General features: G+C 47.4%; 1 protein-coding gene across 5 annotated transcripts in view; it reads left to right on the top strand.

Annotated features, from left to right (window-relative positions):
• Positions 1-3845: 3845 nt before the first annotated feature.
• Bcorl1 (BCL6 corepressor like 1) overlaps positions 3846-22769 on the top strand; it is a 74544-nt gene continuing 55620 nt past the window's right edge. The window contains exons 1-2 of one of the 5 annotated variants that reach the window (XM_048336843.1): positions 4076-4194; positions 5470-5549. The gene's annotated coding sequence lies outside the window, so the exon portion shown is untranslated. Of the gene's footprint in view, positions 3970-4075; positions 4195-4789; positions 4933-5469; positions 5550-6465; positions 6729-8250; positions 8278-22769 lie in introns of those variants that run through there. The other 4 variants (XM_048336842.1, XM_048336845.1, XM_048336844.1 and 1 more) reach the window with 4 other exon arrangements.

The raw sequence follows: 22769 nt of genomic DNA, 5'->3' as shown, positions 1-22769 counted from the left end.
TTAAGGGAGTACCCAGGAGAAGCAGTTAACTTGCACAGGGAGAGGTTGGTAGTTAGGAAAGACAGTGAGAAAGACGGTTTGTATACTGGTTGAATGAGAGTTCACCAAGTTGAGACAGTATTATCTTGTTCAAGGAATAGCAAAGGAATGGATTTGGTAGGAACAGAGTGCCTGTGAGAGATGTGGAATGGAAAGAGGCTGGAAACAAATCCGAGAGAGCCCTGATAACACAGTGAAAGCCTATGGACTTGATTTTGCCAGATGGTGGGCAGCCCACAACCAGTTTTTCAGGAGGGAAGATCATTTCTTTTTTCTTTCTTTTTCTTCGTCTTTTTTTTTTTTTTTTTGCCTGTCCTGGAGCTTGAACTGAGGGTCTAGGCAATGTCCCTGAGCTTCTTTTGTTCAAAGCTAGCACTCTATCACTTGAGCCACAGCACCACTTCCGGCTTTTTCTGTTTATGTGGTACTGAGGAATTGGACCCAGGGCTTCATGCATGCTAGGCAAGCACTCTGACAATAAGCCACATTCCCAGCCCAGGATAGATAATTTCTTAAAAATCTCTCCTACCTGGTGAGGCCTCTGGGGGTAATGTCGGCCCCCATCCTCTTTTCCTCTCCTTAGGCTATAAAATCCAGAATGATTGTTGGTTGTTTACAGAGTTAAGTTTAACCAGACCTGCTGTCTCCCCATTTAGACCTAGGGCTTTGAGAGGGCAGAGACCAGGCCTTCCTCGAGTTGTTTGTTCTCAGGTAGCCAATATCGAGTCCTCAGCCCTCAGATGACTGATGGAATGCATCTGCAGAAGCAACCCCATGTAACAGGACTTGTACTGCTGAGATTTACAAATAGCAAGGAACTCTTCCTCCACTCCATCCCTGGATCCAGGGAATAGAGAATACGTATGGTAGCCTATAACCACTCTTTGCCCTCCTAAGCTTCTGAGGCTTTTTCTGCACCCTTTTCGCTGTCCCTTTTCAACTGGGGTGACAGAATGAACCCTTCTGCTGTCCTAAGACTGCTTTCCACACCTGTCATTACTTTCAATTGACTGAGGTGCTGAGAATAAAGAGACAACCAGAAACTCCAAATCTGTTTCCTTCTGATAACTCTGAAGATCTAAATCAGTGGGATTCTTTTTTTTTTTTTTTTTTGGTCATAAGACTATACAGTTTTACTAGTGAAACAAGGCTTCTGATTGCAGAACAAAGCAGAAAATTAACGTAATTATCCTGTGGATTTAGTCAGAGGTTGATTTGGAGCCTGAATTACCCTGAGACCCTCAAATGCCCTGTGTTATCTAGTAAGCTTCAGGAGCATAGAGCACAGGCCTGCGTCACCCCAAGTTCTCTGTTATATCCACAGAGACTGTGATACCAACCCTAACACTAACAACCCTGTATACTTCACTTGATGCTCATTGGATAGGAGGTTAGGTACATAGACTTCCATATTTTAAGGCAGGGGAGGCCCCAAACAAATTATTTGGCATCAGGCTGGCACTACTTGGTCAATGTTAAGGCTTGTTTATGGTTTCATTGGTAACTATTAACAGGATAGGACTAGGATCTGATTCTTAGCACTCCCCTCAGAGACCTCTTTTCATGGTACCATAGTGCCTCTCTGAGTGTCTCAACCTGAATCAGTAGATGTTATTGGTGGGAGAAATAATTCAGAAAGAACAAGACTATGTTGGCATTAAATCATTTTGTAAAGAACTCTGGAGGTACAGGTAGGACTATCCCAGTAGTTCCTGGCTTAGGAACTCATTAGCCAGCCATGTGACCTTGAATAAACCACTCAGAGACTCAGTTTCCTCAAAGGACCAAATCAAGAGTTGAAGTGAGAAACATGCAATTGCACAAGTGAAAGGATTTTGTCAATACTCTGACACTGTACAAAAGTAAGGAATTATTATGGTTATGTTGTGGTTCTAGCCTTAAAGGAAAGTCATTGATATCATTATTCTTTACAATGTTTCCCACAGCTCTCCCCACCCTGCTCCTTAGTTTTCCATCACCTCCTGTAGGGCAGGAAGCTGACCCCCAACAGGAAAGGACTCAGGGAAGCTAAAGCTTCAGCCAGGAAACAACCAACTTGCCCCAACCTTCATTTCGCCAGATAAATGATGCAGGCAAATGGTGAGGCACAGTCTAGTGCAAACTGTAGTGTCTAAAATCCATACCCACCTCAAACCAAGCAGCAAAGTAGCCATAATATCCTAGGGCCTTGAGAGAACTAGAGTTTTAGCAATTGCTAGATTAAATAAAATCAGTTAAGACAGTCAACTTAAAGTAGAATCAGTAGATCAGCATTATTAGGCCCCATGGAAGTGATTTCCCCCTTAGGAATGCCTTTTGAATTAATATGTTGATCAGTTTAAGCATATAATTTCCAAATCATCTTTTTTCCCTTGGTGCAATTTAAGTCAAACTACTTTTTCACTAGTGTTTCTATGCAAATGTACAAATTGTATGTACCAGAGAAGGTACAGGAGGCAAGTATGGCTAAGTAAAACAGGTAGTGAAACCATTCCCAAAGCAAAATGCAATGGCCAGGGCTATGTCCACGTTGCTGGCAGTGGGTTTTGAGGTTGGTGAGGAGGGGATCAAGGAACACCAGGCCTCTCGTGAGGCAAAGCTAGTGCCACCTTACCCAGCTGCTCCTATGATCATGCACATCTTTCAGCCCAGGTGAGGGAGACATACTAGACAAGTTTCAACTGCCATCTGTAAAGTCTTTCCAAAGAGAAAAGACACCCCCTAGCTTAAAGATTGAACCTTATGGGTCGTGTGTGTATGTGTGTGTGTGTGTGTGTGTGTGTGTGTGTCTGCGTGTGTTGGGGGGGCAGGGAGGAGGTAGACATTAATCCCACAGGACTTCCTTCTCCTGCAAATGACTCTTTGGCTTTCTTAGATACCTATGTAATAAACAGAATCGATATATCTTCACATATACATGTTTTTCAAACTCCTGCCATTTATTTGATATTCCGTTTACAAAACAATGAAACCTCCGGGAACTGCTGGGCACCTCCCCTAATACCCTGTAGACAGAGGTGATGCCTTTGAAGTCCCTACCACCAGCTCAGGGTTGGAGCCATTAAGAAATACCCTAAGACTGAAAGTAAGTCAGCCGGCAGCTTCAGCTCCTTCGCAAGCCGCTCTGCTCAGAGTTAATGTAAAGTCTTCAGCGTTCGAATGTGGATCGCAAGCCTCTCTACCCTTCAGTCCCGGGGACAGCTTGGGATGTAAACACACATGAGGATTTATTCCTGTAGCCAGGCAGGGAGTCGTTAGGGTAAAGGGTAAGGGTCAGGGGCTCAGACTGGTGGCTGTTGAGCCCCGGGAAAGCGGGCAGAAGGCAAGTCTTCTTTGAGGCAGCTTTTGCCTCTGGAGTCCTGCAAGCTTCCCTCGGTACAGACCTTTCGCCCCTTCCTCCTCCCTCCTCCCTTGTGTCTCTCGTCCACCCCCCCCCCCGCCCCCGCACATTCAAATGCTTCCACGCTCAGGAAGGGGCTACCCATAGAGAGTAGCTCAGGGGTTCACAGCCCACGAGATTGCCACGAAGGGTGGGCTGCCCCCGGAGCCCAGAGGCAAAAAGCCTGGGCATTTTTCCTTCTCCAGCACCTGTCCCACTTGGGCGCCGGGGCTGGGGCTGCTGCGCCTGCAGGCAACACTGTGCTGGAGCGCCAGAAGCACACACTGAAGTCTCCCAGGGTGGGGAACTGGGGGGCCGGAGAAGGGGCGGGGCGTCTGACAGGGGCGTCCCCGCTCGGCGGAGACCTCCCCCCACCCCTGTACATACACTGGGGCAAAACCCTGAGAGTCACACGTAAAGCAAGAGTGAAAACGATCGCACTCCGACCCCGAACAACGTTGCCCCCACCCCCCCTTCCTGGAGCCTGGGGCTGGCGGAGGAAGGTGGCTCTGTTCTTCCCCCGTGGCCGGTGTGAGGTCTGCGGCTGCCTGGTAAGGTTCTGGCTTCCCTGGGGCTGGCAGGGGAGCCCCGAGAAGGGCAGGCCTGTCCCCCTTCCTCCTCCTCCTCTTTCCCCTCCTCCCCCACGTGTCCTCCTGAAGCCCAGAGGCCTGATCCCAGCACCCCCCCACCCCCTCCCTCCTCCTCCCGCTTCGCCCGCTTCCCAGGCAGCGTGGAGGAGAGCAAAGTTGCGACAGCGGACTGGGGGCTCTGCCCAGGTGAAGGGGCGCTGGAACTGGGTGTGTGTGGTGGGGCGAGGGGACGGCGTGGCCCTGCGCTTGGGGGCGGGGGGAAGATAAAGAAACTTGCTTTCCGCGGCCCCCACCTCGCGCGGGTTCGGATCTTGCGTGATCCGAGCCCTCGTGGCGAGACGCGGCAATGCCACTGGGACCGAGGCGGGCCCTCGGATCGGGACCGTGCATTTGGGCCGGCTTGGCGAGCGCAGGCAGTGGGCCAGGCCGGCACCCCGGCAAGAGCAGGGTGGGTGGCCATATACCGGACCGAACCGAGGAATCTAGTGGCATGGGCACGAGCCGAACCTGAACCGGGCCGAGTTGGGTGGCGAAGTAGGACGTGGATTCGGGGGCGGGGCGCGGCAGAAGGGGGAAACCAGGCCCGGCTGGACTGGCCTGGGCGTGGGGGCGGGGGGCGAGTTCGGGGCACTTGCTGGGCTCTGGACCGAGCGCTAGGGCGGGGCGGCGCTAGGGGCTGGGCCGGACCCGCTGCGAGAGGGCGAGGGGGGGGGGGTAGCCGGGGGTGGAGTAGGGGCGTGGAGTTGCGACCGGGGTCTGGCCTCGGCCGGGGGCGAAGGTAGATCGGCGGGGCCGCGAGCGGAGGGAGGGAGGCCCGCGGCAGCGCGGCGGCGGCGAAGGCCAGCTTCCGCGGAGTTTGTGCCCGAGCTTCCCGGCCGGGCTCTGGCCGCCTCAAGCGCACAAATGGGGCTAGGGGACCGATTGGTAAGCAACTCCGAGTGTTAGACGGTGTTCGGCGGGGATTCCAGGCAAAGCAGGCAAAGACACCGTCTGCAATTCTGCCGCACCCCCCCCCCACCCACCTCTTAGCGTCTGGATTCTGCTCTCTGGGGGCCGAGGACCCTCCCCGCCCCAAGCCTTTCACTCTTCGGCACTCCGATTGCCCCCCCCCTCCTCGGCCATTTGACTCTTCCAAGGGGACGGGTTGGGGGGGGGCTTTATTTTTTCCTTCCGTGGGGGCAGCCTAGTTCATATCTTATTGCTACAAGGTAGTGTGTCTTCTAGTCCCCTGGACGTTGGGGGTTTAGATAATTTAACCCTCCCCTTTCAGGTCTTAGATGGTTTTTAAGGAAAGGGACGATTCCCTGCGATTTCAGGGCTGGAATGGAGTTTAGAGTACTGGGATTCACCCCCACTTCACTTCCACTACCAACCTCTCTTTACAGTGAGCTACTTACATGGGGATGTAAACCTGGGGGGAGGGGGACGGGAACATTAATGTGCTTTTCTATCTCTACACAGGGTCTGTGTGGTGAAGGACAGCTAATGTCTGAAGGAAAGTAGCCACCAGTACAACTTGGGTCGCCCCCACTATTACTTCGGTGAGAGGGACAACGCTAAGGGGATGTGGGTGGGTCAGTGCCCAGTGTAAGGGTGGGGGTGGGTAGTCGCCCCCGGAGGGACTCTTCCTTGGCGGGGAGAGAGAAAAGCGAGCCCCGGCCTTTGGGAGGGGTTCCGGGGAGGGAGATTGGGGGTGGCGACGACTGGGGGGGGGCGGGAAGAATGAGAGAGTCACGCCCTGCTTGCAAGGGGAGCTTCCCTCAAGCCCCAGGGAGAAGACTGAATGCGTTTGTTCTGTGCTGCCCGGCAGGGGAGATCTGGGGGTCTCGGGATTTGTACACTAGATCGGGAACCAGTGGCCTGAGAAAGTCAGGTCGGGGCATTAGGTGGAGAGCGTTGGGAGAAAAGGAGAAAAACCCCTGGTGGTAGAGAACTGATGATCTCTTTTCCTCGACCTCCCTCTTAAGGGGCGTCAGTCGGGGGGGGGGGCGTGGGGGCTCTTGCAGCGCAGCGAATTGAGTGCCCCCGCCTTTCCCGGAGTCTAGCTTTTTGCCCGGCTTGCTGCAGCCACCGCTGCCTCCCTCTCCGGAATCCGCTCGGTTCTCGCTGCGATCCCCTCCTCCTCCCCTCCCCTCCCAGTGTCACCGGGGCTGCTTGGCTCTGCCCCCTTCGCCGCCGCTTGCTCCCTGCTTTCGTCCCTCCCTCTCTTGCACGCTCCCTCCCTTCGCCTCCTCCCTCCCATTCCCCCCCCCGCGTAGGGAGTATTCTGGGAGTTGTAGTCTTTTAAAGCCCGGGATGGCGCCGCCGGCGGCCCGGGCCGGACTCCACTTCCCGTCGAGCCCTGCGACCGGCACCCACTCTACCAGGCTTCGCTCGCACACACAGACACACACACACACAGACACACACACACAGACACACACACACACGCACACACACACACACACACACCGCTCTCCCCCTCACTCTTTCGCTCGCCGCGGCTGCTGCCAGTGTGTGGCTCTGTCTCTCCTCCGCTTTGCTGAGCCCTCCCTTCTTCCTCTCAGTTCCTAGAGTCCGATCGCCGCCGCCGCGGAGAGCGAGGAGAAGGAGGTCGGTGGCGATAAGAGGCGGATGGGGGCATCGGATCAGGGCAGGATTCGGCGGGTGGTTGTTCCAAGGGGCTCAGAGAGAGCCCGGGTGGCGGCCTGAGCCACCCCGCGGAGCCGACCCGGGAACAGGTGCGTCTTTTTTTCCTCTCCCCCAACCCCTCCACCCCTTTTGACTCCCCGGCTTTTTTGTATTTTCTCCACCAGCTTCTTTCTATCTTGAGCCTTTCCCTAACCCTGTCCCTTCTTCCCCCGGCGACCGTTCCGCTTGCCCCCCGGGGGCGCCGTCCTCTTGGTGTCCCCGGACGTAGCGCTCCCGAGAGCTCGCTCTGTCCTCGCCCCTCCCTTCGGGATAGCTCCCCTCCACTTCCCACCTTCGTACCCCATCCCTGCCCTGCCCTACCCCCTTCTCGATCCCCTTCTCTCCTAGCCAGGTGAGACTTGTTCGCAGCGATCTGAGTCTTCCCGGCTGGGCGGGGGTCTCCATGGAAACGGGGGTCGGTTGATCCTGGGGTGGGGGGGGGGGAACCAAAGGAATTACCCCACTCCTCGGAAAGGGAGGTGGAGGCTGTGCTGTAACTACCTGGCCCCAAACCCTGATCCGAGGATCCGTGGATCGGAAGGGAGGATGGCCAACAGGGCAGGGCGAGGGAAGGCTTTTTTTTTTTGGGGGGGGGGGGGGTGTCCGTGGTGAAGTCTAGAAGGGACCAGGAGAAAATACCTACCAACCTTAGAGGGGAGGTGCGACGGGGTGCTCTCTCAAGGCTGCTTTCTCCCCTGTGCTGGGGTGCCGGAACCGTGGGGTTAGGGGTACCCCTAGGTGGTTGTGGGGCCTGGGTTCGGGAGTGGGAGTGCTGTGATGGGGGCAGGGGCAATTATCCGAGTCCCTGGAAAAAAGGCGGGGGATGACTTCGGAGCGCCCTGGCTCCGCTGCCCTCGCTCTAGGGGCGGGGGCCGCTGGGCCACGAGCGGCGGGGAGGGGGCTGAAATTGAAGGAGGATGAGATGGGGGCAATTCTTACTAACCCCGGTAAGCCCGGGGGGGTGGGGGAGAGCCGGTGTGCAAGCCCTCAACCCGCTTCGCGCCAGGCCTGGAGGCAAGGGGTCTAAGAGAGAAGCCGAGGGCTGGAAGGACGGAGGCTCTGGTTACGGAGCCGGGTTTCGGGATCACAGGCAATCCCCCCGGCCCTTGGGGAAGGAGGGAGAGGGGATGGCCACGAACCCCACCATGGTTCCCCCACCCGGGTCCTAAGGGGCGTGCGGTACGGCCAGCAGGCCCAGCGGAGCTGGATTCGAGCCGATCACGGCTGGGGAGTGAGGAGGGGGCTTCGTGGTGGGCTTGGGGGGAGCAGTCCGGCGGCGGGGCGGGCGGGCGGGGCGTGGGGCTCCGGCGGGCGGCGGGGCGGGGCCGGGGCGGCGCTGCTGCCGCCGCCGCCGCTGCCGCCGCCGCTGCTGCTCCTGCTGGGGCCGCCGCAGCCGTTGCCGCCGCCGCCGCCGCTTCTGGGCGGGGAACGGAGGCCAAAGAGAGTCCCGTGCCGGGGCACAGGGCTTAGGCAGCGCGCTGTGGGGAGGGGGCCGTCTTGGGGGCGGGTGCAGGAGGGGGTGGAGCCCTCGACGGGGGGCGGTACAAGCCGGGACGACGACGACGAGGAGCCCCGGGGGCCGGGTGCATGGAGGACGAGGTGCTGGGAGAAGGAAAGGGGGGTGGGGGTGGGTCCCGCGACGGGCCTCATGGGCTTGATTCCTCGAGGTTCAGCTTCGGGACAGAGCCTGGCAGAGACGCCCCGAAGCCCGGAAAGGAATAGGGAGGCAAACTGGACGCTGGAGGGGGCCCTCCTCACCGGGGTCCCGCCAAGAGGAAGGCTGGGCCAGAGGGACGTCCGGGGCAAGGCTGGGAGGAGCCCGCCGCACCACGGCTGGGGATTTCGCGTTATGGAGGTGCAGGAGATTGTTGTAGGGAAAGATGTGGTCGAGGGGAAAGGCAGGAGGGAAGCACGCTGCAAACCTGGGAGGCCAACGGCACAGGCCAGTGGAGGTGCCCTTCTATTCCGCTTGCCTATCCCCCGCCCCCAATAGAAGCACTATGTTTTTGTTTTATTGTTTTGCAATGTCCAGTGTTGGCTGATCTAACTGTCGACGTGGTGATCCTCATGCTTGGTGTTTTCAAGACTAGACAGCGAAGACAGGCATCCCTTGGCCAGGGTGTAGGGGTTCTTAGCCGAAGTGTGGGAAGGGGGTTTGCAACTTTGAGCCATGGCTTCATCCTCTCAAGGCGATTTGGAGGTCGTCCCTGTGGAACAGGTAGAGTGGAGTTGTGCAAAAGCGTTGCTGGGATGTCTCGGGGTGCAGTGTAGGTTTTTCAGGTTAGTCCCATGGTTGTTTCAGTTGAGAAGGTTATTCTCAAAGCCGCGATGCATTTGGAATTAAGAGGGAAATATTGGGTAAGAAAATTCCAAGGATGGAAGGGAACTTCAAAAGTCATCTAAGTTGTCTAGCTTGTCCTTGAATGTTGGTACTGAGGGAGCTTTATTATGTGGAGATGGTACGTGGCACAATGGAGGATGTTTGGACAGAGTTTAGGATACTCAAATTGGATGGTGATGTCACGATGTGATATTGAAGATGACAGCATGTAGGAAAGAAACTTGGAAGACACCACTAGGGATTAAATTGGGTAATCCTTAGGGCTGAGGATGTTGGTGGAACACTTGCCTAGCATGCATGAGAGGTCCTGGGTTTTATCCTCCCTCAGCGCTGAAAAAAAAGTGGGCATAATCCTAATTTTAAAAAGTTAAGCATTTTGATGGAGAAGCAAAGTTATTAGGTTTGATGACTTAAGAGAATCTGAAGTTTGATTATAGAGTTTTGGAGGGCGTTGACTGCCTTGAGTAAATCATGAGGATATTGTTAGGCAGGTATCTTTGACAGGGTAACTGAGGCAGATGCCCTGGAGGAAGATCTAGGGAATGAGAGTCACGTGCCTTGGGGGCAGTACAGGTGTTTCAAGCCTGTATTGCTAAGTAACTCAGGAGGCTGAGACCCAAGAATCATGGTTCAAAGCCAGTCCAGGCGGGAAAGTCCATGAGACTTTCTATTGTCAATTAACCACCAAAAAAACAGAAGTGGAGCTGTGGCTCACTGATAGAATGCTATCTTTGAGCACAAAAGCTCAGGAACAGCACCTAGGCCCTGAGTTCAAGCCCGGGACTGGCACACACACACAAATTGCCTTTAAAAGGGCTGACACTGTAACCAGCTTTGTAGTAAGAGAAGGTTAAGTTTCTTCTGCTCTGGCTGTGGAAAGAAGAGAATATATCATTGATGGAAGAAGGGGAGGGGACACTGAAGTTTGGGTCGAACAGGACTAGTTATTTAGGATGAAGCAATAGGAAAGGGATAGCTGATCATTAGGCTAGGGCACAGGAAACCTATGGCTGTGCCAAGCTCTGGTGTTGGGGTCTGGATTGGATGAGGTGCAGAGAAATTCCAGAAGAAATGAAATGGTGGCTGCAGCAAGGACACTTAGGAGAATCTGGATTTTTGACTCTACCACTTGAGCCATGACTCCAATCCTTCTTTTTGCTGGCTGTTTTGGAGATGGGGGTCTAGCAAACATTTCAATCCTTTCCATCTCAGCTTCCTGAGTTGCTAGGGTTACACATGTGAGCCACTGGTACCTGGCTCAGATTTAGATATTTGATTTGCCAGGAAAGGTAGAAAGAGAAGAGGATTCCTTTCTTTCTCACTGGCTTAGAGGTCCTTGGGAAGCAAACAGAGCTACACCAAGGGGGGTGGGGCTTTGTTTTATTCATGATATGGCTCACTAAATAGCAAAGGAAATATTATGTATAAATAGAAGAAGATCTCATGATGTGATTAATCTGGTTATGGATTTTAAGGAGGTGCTTCTTTGACAGAACTAAAATCCTTGGAGAACAAGACTTTAGTACTAGAAAAAAAAGATGCAAAAAGAGCAGTCAGGAAGAGGGTTGGTTGGGCAGTAAAGAGGGAAGGAAAATGATAGTCGTTGCTTTCATATTAGGGCCAACTAAGGAAAAAAAAAACAACAACCCAGCACCCTGAAATCTCCAGGATATTTACCAAAGGAAAGTTTAGAGAACCTTTAGGGGTCTTTGTACTTTTTAATGCTAGGATTACTAAGATTGGAGGAGAAGGTAGGGTTGAAGAGAAACTGGCATTTCAGGGAAAATGTAAATATATCTAGCCATTGGAAATATAGAACTTATAGATGGTATACAGGTTAAAAATGCACATTGTTAAGGCCAGGCACCTGTGGCTCATGCCTATAATCCTAGTTACTCAGGAGGGTAAGATCTAAGAATTGTGCTTCAGAAGCTAGCCAGGACACCAAAGTCTGTGAGACTTTTATCTCCAATTAACCGCCCCCCCCCCCTCCAAAAAAAAAGCCAGAAGTAAAGCTGTGGCTCAAATGTTAGAGCACTATCAGTGACAGTGCCCTGGTTCTGAGTTCAAGCCCTGTTAGAAAGTCTAGACTAAAGTAAGGATTCTGTATGGGAAAAGGTATGAGTGTCTAAACTAGAATAGCTTCGGAAGAAGAGGAAAGTAGGAATACACCAGTTTTCCAGTCTCTGAGTGGGAGGGATCCTAGGTTTAAGCAGATGACTAGTAGAAATTCCAGAGTGAAATAGGATAGAGAACCAGGGACTTGAGAGCCTTGGGTGAGAATTGGAGGGTACAGTTAGGGGTATGGAGGAAAGGCTCTAATTAGGGTTGGGCTGGACAACATTTATAGTGGGTCATTGATTCTAGGCTGAGCTGTTTGGAATGAAATAGAATGGTTATAGGTAGTGAAGAGTCTGAAATTCTGAGGAAGCAATTTGTGGTTGAATTTAGGTGGGAAAGTGAACAGTAGAGGGGAATGAAGAGAGTGCTGGGAAAATGAGAAAAGCTGGGATAAAATAAGTAGGAAAAAAGGAGACGCCATTCATGAATATATGAGGGTGAAGGAAGCCCCTAAGCCTTCAAGTTTTCAGAAAGAAAGGAAATTTCTTTGTGCTCAAGCTCACAATCAGTGAGTCCAAGCTTGCCGAGAATGTTTCACATCAGAAATACTAAAGGAGGAGGAAATAAGCAATCTACCTTTCTGCCACTAGGTTGCTAGGACAGTATTTTATATGAATCAGGCTGTATTCATGCCAGTTTGTGAATGGTCATTATTGAAATAGTGTAGAAAACTGTCTTTCTAAAGCATACTTTTTCCTACTGTTTATAAATTAAAAGCAATGTTTTATGATGAAAACTTTGTGTGGTAAGCTAAAATTACATTCTGTTCAAGAGAAAAATTTATCTCTGTGTTTCTGCCTCTCATCATAATTCAAATAAGCTGTTCTAGTTTCGTCTTTCTTTCTTGAGCAGAAACTACTATTCTCTCATAAAACATTTGAAATAGACTTTATTTATTTATTTTATTATTTTTCTGCTGGTACAGAGCCTTAAAGTCTAGGCCCTGGTTCTCACCTTGCTCTCTGCTGTCTTGTCACATGGCTGGTACTTTACCACTTGAGCCATGCCTCCAGTCTGGCATTTTTATGATTAGTTGGAGGTAGAGTCTCATGGACTTTATGCCTGGGCTGGCTTTGAACCCTGATCCTCTAGGTGTTATCCTCCTGAGTAGCTAAGATGATAGATTTGAGCCACTGGCACCCAGCAACAAATGAACCATTAAAAATCCCCACAACAACTGTAGGCTGTATATCAAGCTTATATTTTCCATGGGTAATGAATTGTGATGAATTTGAAGAGAGATGTTTTATTATTTGTAACGTGTGGTAATTTTCAAATTGACACAGTAGAGTGTATGAGGCCAGATGTATCTTCATTTGGATTTGAAGAAGACCTTAGGCTAAGGGTCTGTGAAGAATTGTGAGTGGTTAGGAACAGGGAGAGCTTTGAGTGTTGAACTTTTTTATCCATTGTCTGTTAAAAAGCAATATTTGGTTACCTGATTTCTAAAGTATGCCGGGAAATCATAGTCTAAGTGCCATTTAGGAGTATGGTGGAGCTTTGTCATAATGCTGGTGCATCGGGGCAAGGCGAACTAACAGATTTTCAGTTTTCTAAGTTGTTTGAAGTATATGCCACATGAATGTGGTCCTAGGTGTATCCATGAGATGAGCATGCATCTTCACTCGCTCTTTTGTGTGTGTGCGTGCACGCATGAGCCAATCCTAAGGCTTGAACTGAGCTTCTTTGCACTCTACCACTTGAGCCACAGATTCACTTCTGGCTTTTTTGGTAGTTTAGTGGAGATAAGAATCTCACAGACTTTACTGCCTGACTGGCTTTCAGCTTCGATCCTCAGCTCTCACCCTCATGAGTAGCTAGGATTACAGGCATGAGCCACTGGCGCCCAGCCGTTTTTGGTTGTTAATTAGAGATAGAGTCACGGACTTTTCTATCCTGGCTGGTTCAAATTAGGACCCTAAGATCTTAGCCTCCTGTGCAGCTTAGGATTATAGGCGTGAGCCACCACTGCCCATCTTACACATCTGCTCATGATAAGATTTTATTCAGTTTCAAGTTACTATAATATGGTAGTTCTCAGACTTCACCAAGAATCCAAACTAACCTTCTACTTTGGAGATATACAGCTGTTCGACTTCTTACTCTTCAACTTCCTACCTATAGGGCAGGAACCAAGTTTTTTAATTAAAAAAATGGTTTTTGTTGGTACAGGTCTTTGAACTTGCTATACAAGCACTAGTGGTGAGCCACGCCTCCAGACCTTTTTTTACACTGGTTATTTTTGAGACAGGATCCCTATTCCTGCGCAGGTATGCCCCTGCACCAAGATCTACCTATTTTAGGCTTCCTTTTCTATCTAGGATGACAGATCTCATTATCACTGAGATGAAGACTGGACTTTTTGGCCAAGAAGGCATCAAACCATGATCCTCCTAATCTCAGCCTCCCAAGAAGATAGACTTAAAGGTGTGAGCCACCTGACTACAAGTCACTTAACTGTTTAGAATGTTAGTATTCTCATTTATACAATAGAGATGATAATACCAGTTGGAGTGGTAAGAATTGTATGAGATGAGGTTTATATAGTAACCAGGCTAATATAGTAGGTGCCTAATAAGTAAATGGAATATATTATCTATTTTTCTTATTCAGCTGCATCCTGTGACATTACTTTGTGTGTGTAGGTACTGGAGTTTGAATTCAGGGCCTTGTGCTCTTGCTGCTGCTGTTGCTGTTGTTGTTGTTGCTGCTGCTGCTGCTGCTCTTTTTCTTCTTCTTCTTCTTCTTCTTCTTCTTCTTCTTCTTCTTCTTCTTCTTCTTCTTCTTCTTCTTCTTCTTCTTCTTCCTCTTCTTCTCCCCCCCTCTCTCATTCATTGCTAGTGCTCTAACATTTGAGTCACATATCCAGTCTGGCATTTTGCTGATTAATTGGAGATGAAGTCTCTCAGACTTTTCTGACTAGGCTGGCCTCAAACCACAGTCCTTTATTGTCTGTAACATGACATTGCTCAATATTTCAGGGCAGGAAGTGAAGAGTGTATATCTAGTTGAAACTTTAAGAACATTTTGGGCCACAGGTGATGTTATTTTTGTCAGTTGTGGGGCTTGAACTCAGGGCCTGGGTGCTGTCTCTGAGCTTTTTCACTCAAGGCTACGATGTTGAGCCACAGTGCCACTTCTGGTTTTCTGGAGGGTAATTGGAAATAAGGGTCTCACAGACTTTTCTGCCTAAGCTAGATTTGAACTGTGATTCTCAGATCTCAGCTTTCTGAGTAGCTAGGATTATAAGTGTGAGCCACCAGTGCCTGGCTTATAGGTGACATTTAAAAAAAAAAAACATTGCTTTCTGTGAAGGACTGCTGTATTTAATAATGACTGGTTGGGCTTTCCAGCTGTGCCTGACATCTGGAAATTCTATAAAAGCTGGTAGATAAAGCTTGAACCCTATAGGACTCTATGACAAGGGTGTTCATCAATGATTGAATAGGGTAGAAAAGTACCCCCATATAGCTCTGGGTTCCTCATACCAATCTTCTGAGCAGGGATAATCAGTGGCCTATGAAGCACATGTCCTGTCTGCAGCTGGAGTGAACGTTGGTGCCAACAGTTGGCTTTCTGTTAGCTATGCCAATATAGGACGAGATGGATGGATGGCCAATTGAAAACTGTCGATTAGTAGACAAATTAATAATTTCTGTTTGACTTCAGAAATACATTATTATTCTCTACCTGCTCCTACTCCCCAGCAGGTTTACCTGTCTATTTATATTCTATTTAGGTAAATATTAAAGGGAACTTTTCCCTGAACATACATCAACTGATGGTGGCAGAAGGCAGTCTGTAAGTCAGCTGGGTTTACAAATTAGCTGTAGCTATAGATAGTTGGAAGGTGATTTTATTATTTTGCCTGGCATAATTTTATCTCATGTATGATTGTCTATTGTACAGATAAAGAGAAAGAAATTGTTGTGAGAGCAAGGATAGTAAAGGAATCTGTAGGTTCAAGGTGTTTTCCTTTCTTGGACAGAACTGGTGCTTGAACTTCGGGTTGTACTTTCTAAGCAGGTGCTCTGTCATTCAAGTAATGTCCCAGTCCTTTTTGCTCTACTTTCTGAATAGGGGCTTGCTTTTATGCCTAGGCATAACAAACTTCCCTTGAGCCGAGATGACAGGTGTACGATCACTTCCAGTGTTTCATTTTTGTGCCAGTTCTGGGGCTTCAACTCAGGGCCTGGGCACAATCTCTGGGCTTCTTTTGCTTAAGGCTAGCACTCTACTGCTTGAGCCACTGTCCCACTTCCAGCCTTTTCTGTGATTAATTGGAATTAAGAGTCTCCTGGCTTTTCCTGCCTGGCCTGGCTTCAAACCACAATCTTCAGATCTCAGCCTCCTGAGTAGCTAGGATTACAGGTGTGAGCCACCAATGCCTGGCACACCCACTTTTTTGTTGGTGAACATGAGGTCTCATGAAACTTTGTGACCTGGCCATGGGTGGCTTTGGACTTAGATCTTCCCAAGATCTGCCTCTTAAGTAGCTAGGATTACAAGTATGATCCAACATGCCTGTCTTATTTTGTTTTGGAGACAGTCTTACTATGTTACCTCAAAATTGAGATGTCTCAGTCTCTGGAATAGCTGGGGGACTATAGGTGTGTACCATCAAGCCAGGCTTACCCAAAATTTTACTTTTTTGTGATACCAGGGATTGGACTCAGCGCCTCATTCATGCTTGCAAGGCAAGTGATCTACCACTTAAGCCACACCTCCAGCTCCTTTTTGTGTTGGTTATTTTAAAGTAGAGTCTTACTTTATGCTTGGACGGCCTGGATTTCCATCCTCCTACTTGTGTTTCCCTGTGTCACTGAGGATGACAAGCTCTCACCATTGTTTCCAGTCATCGCTCTTCCCTTGTAGCTAGCAAAACAGGTACATACCACCAAGAAAAGCCATTGAGTAAGATGGGGGTTTGTAAAGTTTTATGCCTAGACTGGGCTCAAACTGAAATACTCTATCTTCCCCTCACAAATAGCTAGGATTACAGGCTTGAGCCATCATTCCCAGTGATATATCTATCATGTAGATAGATATATCACTGTGTAATATAAAGGGGGTTTTGTTTTCCCCCAGTTTAGAAAGGGAGCTATTAAGCCTATGGACTAGAAGAGTTTGAGACAGTACTGAAAATTTAAAATTCATTGAGAAAATACTGTATAATGGAAGGGAGATGGATAACTGTGTGATTTCAAGTGAATGATATATACAAAACTGAACCTATAGCTGAGTCTAGTCTGGAGTGAGAGAACAGAAAAATAATGAGCTACTGTATTTCAGTTCATACACTTGTATATACTTGCATACCACCCAACATTTACTTATGAGTTTGTAAACTAAATCTTGCTTTCACATACAAGGGAAAACATGGATTATTTGTCTCTCTGGGCGTGAATTACTTGTCATACATTTCTTTACAAATGGTACAATATCATTCTTTGTAATGGATGAGTGAAATTCCATTGTGTATATACACTATATTTTCCTGATCCAGTTGTCCATTGAGGGACATCTGGGATGATTCCATACCTTGGCTATGGTGACTAGTGCTGCAATAAACATGGTTGTGCTGGTGGTTTTACTTAAGGTAGATTCAAGGGAGATCTCAAATGATGTAATTCCTTAAAAAGCCAAAATCAAAGTTCAGCCAACTAAAACATCAGGAAACAGGTACTTGAAAGGGGTTGGGTGGGGTCATGGAGAAAGGAGTAGACAAATGAGGAGGAGAAAAGGGGGTGCAGACAAGAATCCAAGGTATATCCTATAAAATTAAGAAGAGTGAGGGAAGAGGGGGTGGGTAGAGGAGGGATGGATAAGAATGTTGAAAAGGGTGAGATTGGTCAAGATACATCATACTTAGAAACTACCTTGTTAAATGGAAACTCCTTTATACAGTTACTTAGTGATAATAAAAATTTGAAAGAAAGAATAAAAAGATCTCTCAGTTATTTGTATATGAGGTCCAGGAGACTTTAAAGAACAACCACAGTTTGGTGACTAAGAATCTTCTTTTCATGAATTGAATGTATTGGATGTATTGAAATGGAGTTACCAGGGGCACCCGTTATAATCCATAGCAGCCAGGACACAGAAGGATTCAGGTCTCAGGCTACAGTGATGCAACTCTACCCTATAAAAGAGGCACTAAATGATCACAGGCTGAAGATCGAGATTAAGGAAGACCAAGGCTCTTATCTTTGGTCTGACAGAAATTAGAAGTGCTTTAAAAAAAGACCCTACTTACTTAGGGTGACAATTAAGGTGGATTTGCATTTTGAAAAGGACTGATTAATCTCATAGTGATACTTAAGTTTTCTAGACGCCTGTCACATCCAGAATTTGTACAAACTCTCATAGCTAGGGCTTAGGTCTAGCATAAAGCCGTGATGAGGTATTTTCCTTAAATCAAGTAGAGCAATTTCCTTGCAGTAAGAAGTGAGTACTATTTGGATAATTGGGAAAAGGTTCATGGCATATTGGGTAAACACACTAAAACAGTCTTGTTGCAAGAAACTGTAAGTGATGAAAACTATTGCTTTGACCTCAACACTCATCATTGGAATAGATTACCTCTGGTCCTTAAGTACAGTTTTTGTTTTGATCAGTTGTAGATACATACCAGTGTATCCCCATTTGGCAAATGCCATGATAAATGGATATATAAAGATGGTCTGAGATGGCTGAGACACAGGGACTGACAGTGTTTCTCAAGGTCTCCACCAAAGTTTAGGTTGTGGGCCCTGGAGTGACTTTTCCAGGTACTGTTTGATTACATAGCTCTGTTTGCCACTGCTGCTGCTCAATTAGATGATTCTGAATGTGTTTGGATGTTTTTAAACATCAAATTGCCCCTGAAAGGATGGGACACAGCACCAGTAGTGAAGAAATTGAAAAGAAGTGTAGATGAGTTTGTATGGAAGTGCTTTCAAGTATTCCAAGGGAGATTATAAGCCTTGGCCACCCATTTACTGAGATGAATGTCCAGCCTCCTGAGGTGACTGTTGGAGGTAACTACATTTATTTGAATGAGTAGGCTCTTGTGTGTTTAACAGACAGTTAACATTAGTTTGTATCCAATCTCATGAATGTTTACAGACAAAGTTTTTTTTTTTCCAAGATGATGTACAGAGGGGTGACAGTTACATACTTAAGGTACTGAATACATTTCTTGTCATACTTGTTACCCCTTCCTCATTTTTTCCCACCTTCCCTTCCCCCACCCCTTGTTTTCATCATTTTTTTAACCTTCCCAGTGATAGACATTGTCATTCTAGTCTACAATCCTTATGAACTCTATGACTATTAACAATAAAACAATCCGGGTGATATGTACATTTCTTTCCTTTTGCTTAATGTAATCAGTTCCTTCTTTCTCTAACTTATAGACAAAGTTTTAAGGACCCAAGGAATCTGTGAAGGTGTCTGTGCTAGAACCACATGCAAGCAGCTAGTTACCCTTCTTGTTAAATACAAAAATTAATGTATGTGGGAACTGATTATAATACCCTAATAAGTCTGATTCCTTAGTAGAAATATTTGTGTGTGCGTGCGTGCATGTGTGTGTGTGTGTGTGTGTGTGTGCGTGCGTGGGTGTGTTTCTTTTCTTTCTTGCTTTTTCTTTTGTTGGTCATGCGGCTTGAACTCGGCCGAGGCGCTGTCCCTGAGCTCTTTTGCTTAGGGCTAGCATTCTACCACTTTAAGACATAGCTCTATTTCTTGTTTTCTGAAGGCTAATTGGAGATAAGAGTCTCATGGACTTTTCTAACTGGACTGGCTTTGAACCACAAGCTTCCCATCTCAGCCTCCTGGGTAACTAGGATTACAGGTGTGAGCCACCAGCTTCTAGCTGGTAGAAATGTTTGGATAAGACAAGTGAAGTGGAAAGTGCCAGAATAGATTTAGTAAGACAGAAGGTTGGGATGGAAAGCACAAAGGGTTCTTATTCATCCTTTAATTACTTAATGAATTGTTTCGTCGAGTGTATATATGTGTGTGTGCCTGCATGCGTGTCTGCACATACACACATTTATGTTTATGTATAGTGATAAAAGAAACTACTTTGCATGAAGTTCCAAAGTAACATGATTGGGGCATGAATGGGACTGTTGCATTTTTGGATATGGTAGCTAGTTAATGGCAGAAAAGATGTGTTCTCATCTATGGGAAGTCATTGAAACAGAACAGTTTGAATTAGAACAGTCTTATTGGGGGTCAGGTATATGATGACATAGGGAAAACAGGAACATTACTCTCCTGTTGAAAATACATGGAAGAGCCCGAGCAATAGAAGGATAAGTTGTGTAGTCTAGAGCTGGAGGTATAGCTCAGGAATAGAGCATTTGCCTAGCATGAGCTACACATGAGTACAAGGCTTTAAATGCAATCCTTAGAACTGCAAATATAAAGGAAAAATAGTTCTGTTGCTAAAGCCAGGTAAGGATTTACTTGGTGAGTATGTATACACTTTCCCTTGGAAACCCATGGGTTCGAAGTTTTTACTTCTTCCTCTGTTTCTCTCTGTTTTTTTGTTTTTTTTAATCTTTGTGCCAGCCCTAGGGCTTGAACGCAGGGTACTGTCGCTGAACTTTTTTTTGCTCAAGGCTAGCACTCTGCCACTTGAGCCACAGCTCCAGTTCCAACTTTTTAGTGGTTAATTGGAGATAAGAGTCTCAAGGACTTTCTTGCCTAGGCTGGCTTTGAAGCACAATTCCCAAATCTCAGCCTTCTGAGTAGCTAGGATTATAGGCATGAGCCACTGGCACGCCACTGGTACTCTGCTAGTTTTGACTTCTCTTAATGGCCCTCCAGTGACTGGGCTTTTCGTTTAGCCCTGGGGTCTCAAGGACTTTTGGATCTCTGTTAGTCTTGAGGATGCTGCTTTTCTCAAAGTAGGATAATAAGATGGTTTCTCCTTTGCTTCTGTGAAGTTTGCCTCTATCTTATGGGAGCTTTACCCAGAGCTTCGAGTTTCTATTGGAGCAGTAGGTCCCAAAGTTAGTTTTCTTTCCTCATTAGTCATAACCGACTCAACCCTCCTGTCTACTAGCCACGCCTATCCTCTTGAGGACAGATTCAGGGCCAGGCTTCAAGATGAATATTTTCCGGCTCTTTCATTTTTTTTTAAAGTTATAATTGCTTCCAGGTCACTAGGCAGTATGAGCCAAAAGGAGCATGGGAGAGTACAGACCAGATTTAGTTAAACTGAAGCCTTCTTAATCTTGGGATTTTATTTATTTATTTATTTATTTATTTATATTTATTTTTTTTTGGCCAGTCCTGGGCCTTGGTCTCAGGGCCTGAGCACTGTCCCTGGCTTCTTCCTGCTCAAGGCTAGCACTCTGCCACCTGAGCCACAGCGCCCCTTCTGGCTGTTTTCCATATATGTGGTGCTGGGGAATCGAACCCAGGGCTTCATGTGTAGGAGGCAAGCACTCTTGCCACTAGGCCATATTCCCAGCCCGATCTTGGGATTTTTAATTTACTGTCTTGATGGTAGTGTGCAGAAATGAAGAAACTGACAGGTTTCATGCTGTGTAGAGGGTCCCATTATGTTCTATAAGTTGCCAGATTTGTTTAGTACCTGAAAGGTCTTTGGCTAGAAAGGAAGATATATAGTTCTGGAATACCTGTCAACACTCTATTATTATTATTTGTGTGTGTGTGTGTGTATGTGTGTGTGTGTGTGTGTATGTGGGGGGGTGTATGTGGGTGTGTTTGTGCATGTGCCAGTCCTGAGGCTTGAACTCAGGGCCAGAGCACTGTCCCTGAGCTTTTATGCTCAAGGCTGGTGCTTTGCTGCTTGAGCCACAGCTCTGCTTCTGGATTTTTTTGGGGCTTAAGTGGAGAGTCTCATGGAGTTTCCTGACTGGGCTAGCTTTGAACAGTGATCCTTAGATCTCAGCTTCCTGAGTAGCTAAAAACACAGGTTGTGATCTACCAGCACCCAGCCACACTGTCATTCTATTTTTTATTTTATTTTTTGCTAGTCCTGGGGCTTGAACTCCGAGCCTGGGCACTGTCCCTGAGCCTCTTTGTGTTCAAGGCTAGCACCCTACCACTTGAGCCACAGCACTACTTCCAGCTTTTTCTGACTAGTTTATTGGAGATAAGATTATCATGGACTTTTCTGTCCATGCTGGCTTTGTACCATGATCTTCAGATAACAGCCTCCCGAGTAGTAGCGAGGATTACAGGTGTGAGCCACTGGAGCCTGGCCATACTGCCATTCTTAAGGTTAAACAGTTTAGAAGCAACATCCATCTTAAAATAAAACACTTGCAAGATACCTGTTCTGTTACCTCCTTTAAAGGTTCTTCTCTTCCTCATATGCACAATGATGACCATGACTTTGCTTGTAATTGTTGTGAAATGTCCTTGTTTTGGCATCTGCATTTCAAAATATGACAAAAACGTCTACCCTACCTATAACATCTTTGGGTTTTATTCCTGCTCATTCTCTATTACTAACTCTCCAGCCCTGACCTGTGCTATGACATGATATTCTTAACCTTTTGAGAACATTCTCTCCTCTAAACCTTACTAAAATATCTGTCTTCAGTGCTTCCCTACAGTTTCAGTTTGGCCCATGATGGTGAAATATTTCAGGTTCCCCTATTTCATTTCTTTCCTTTTGGTTATTGTATGCACAAGCTTGTTTTATGCCTTTCATACCTGCTCTCATCTTTGATTTTTTTCTCCTCCTTTGAATTAAATTTTTTTACATCATCTAGGTGTCTCTTTTACCACCCGCTTGCCCTTAGCTTAGCTGCTATTTTCACCGTTGTAAAGGTACAATTAGTAACTTTGTTCTGTTCTCTTTTGTTCCAGAGTGATGATTATGCTTGCTCCCTGCTCTCTGCTGCCCACTTGTTGGACTTCTTTCCTTGGATTTCAGTCTATCACTCTGATTCTATATGCATAGGCCTCCTAAACTGAAAAAAAATTGTGTGTATGTATGTGTGTGTGTGCGCACACACGCGCTCATGCACCTGTGTGTGTATGCATACATCAGTATTCAGGCTTAAATTGGGGGCCTGGGCACTGTATGTTAGCTCTATCATTTAAGGCCAATTTTCTACCACTTGAGCCACAGCTCCACTTCCAGGTTTTTGCAGGTTAATTGGAGATAAGAGTCTCATGAACTTTCCTGCTTAGGATGGCTTCAAACTGCAATTCTCAGATGTCAGCCTCCTAGAATTAAGAGGAGCTAGAATTACAGGTGCCCAACTGAAAAGTTTTATTTATTTTTTCAACCACATTAATCACTTTGAGTTGATGGAACATTTGCTTTCTTTTGTTTGACTATGAGTTGAGTATAACTTTGGTGCTATTCCCGCCACAGTGGTCCCTCTGTCTCCCAGGCAATGACTAGCATTTGATTCTTAGGCCATGCAGCTGTTCATTTCTTACCAATTACATAGTTGTGACATCTGGGAAAATTCTTTGAGGCATTTCATATCCTTGTGTTTCTGCTCCTGTGTCATTTGGTATTACCAGGTTTCTTCCAAGATCCTTTTTGGAATTTAGCCTTTGATGTGATTGTTCCCATCAGAGAAAGCAAGAGCATGAGTGTGTACACATGTACATGCACACACACACACACACGAGTGTACATGCT

This window comes from Perognathus longimembris, chromosome 28, assembly GCF_023159225.1.
Source record: "Perognathus longimembris pacificus isolate PPM17 chromosome 28, ASM2315922v1, whole genome shotgun sequence".
Classification (NCBI taxonomy): domain Eukaryota; kingdom Metazoa; phylum Chordata; class Mammalia; order Rodentia; family Heteromyidae; genus Perognathus; species Perognathus longimembris.
Note: the sequence above shows the minus strand (reverse complement) of the source record. Positions and strands in the feature narration are given on the sequence as shown.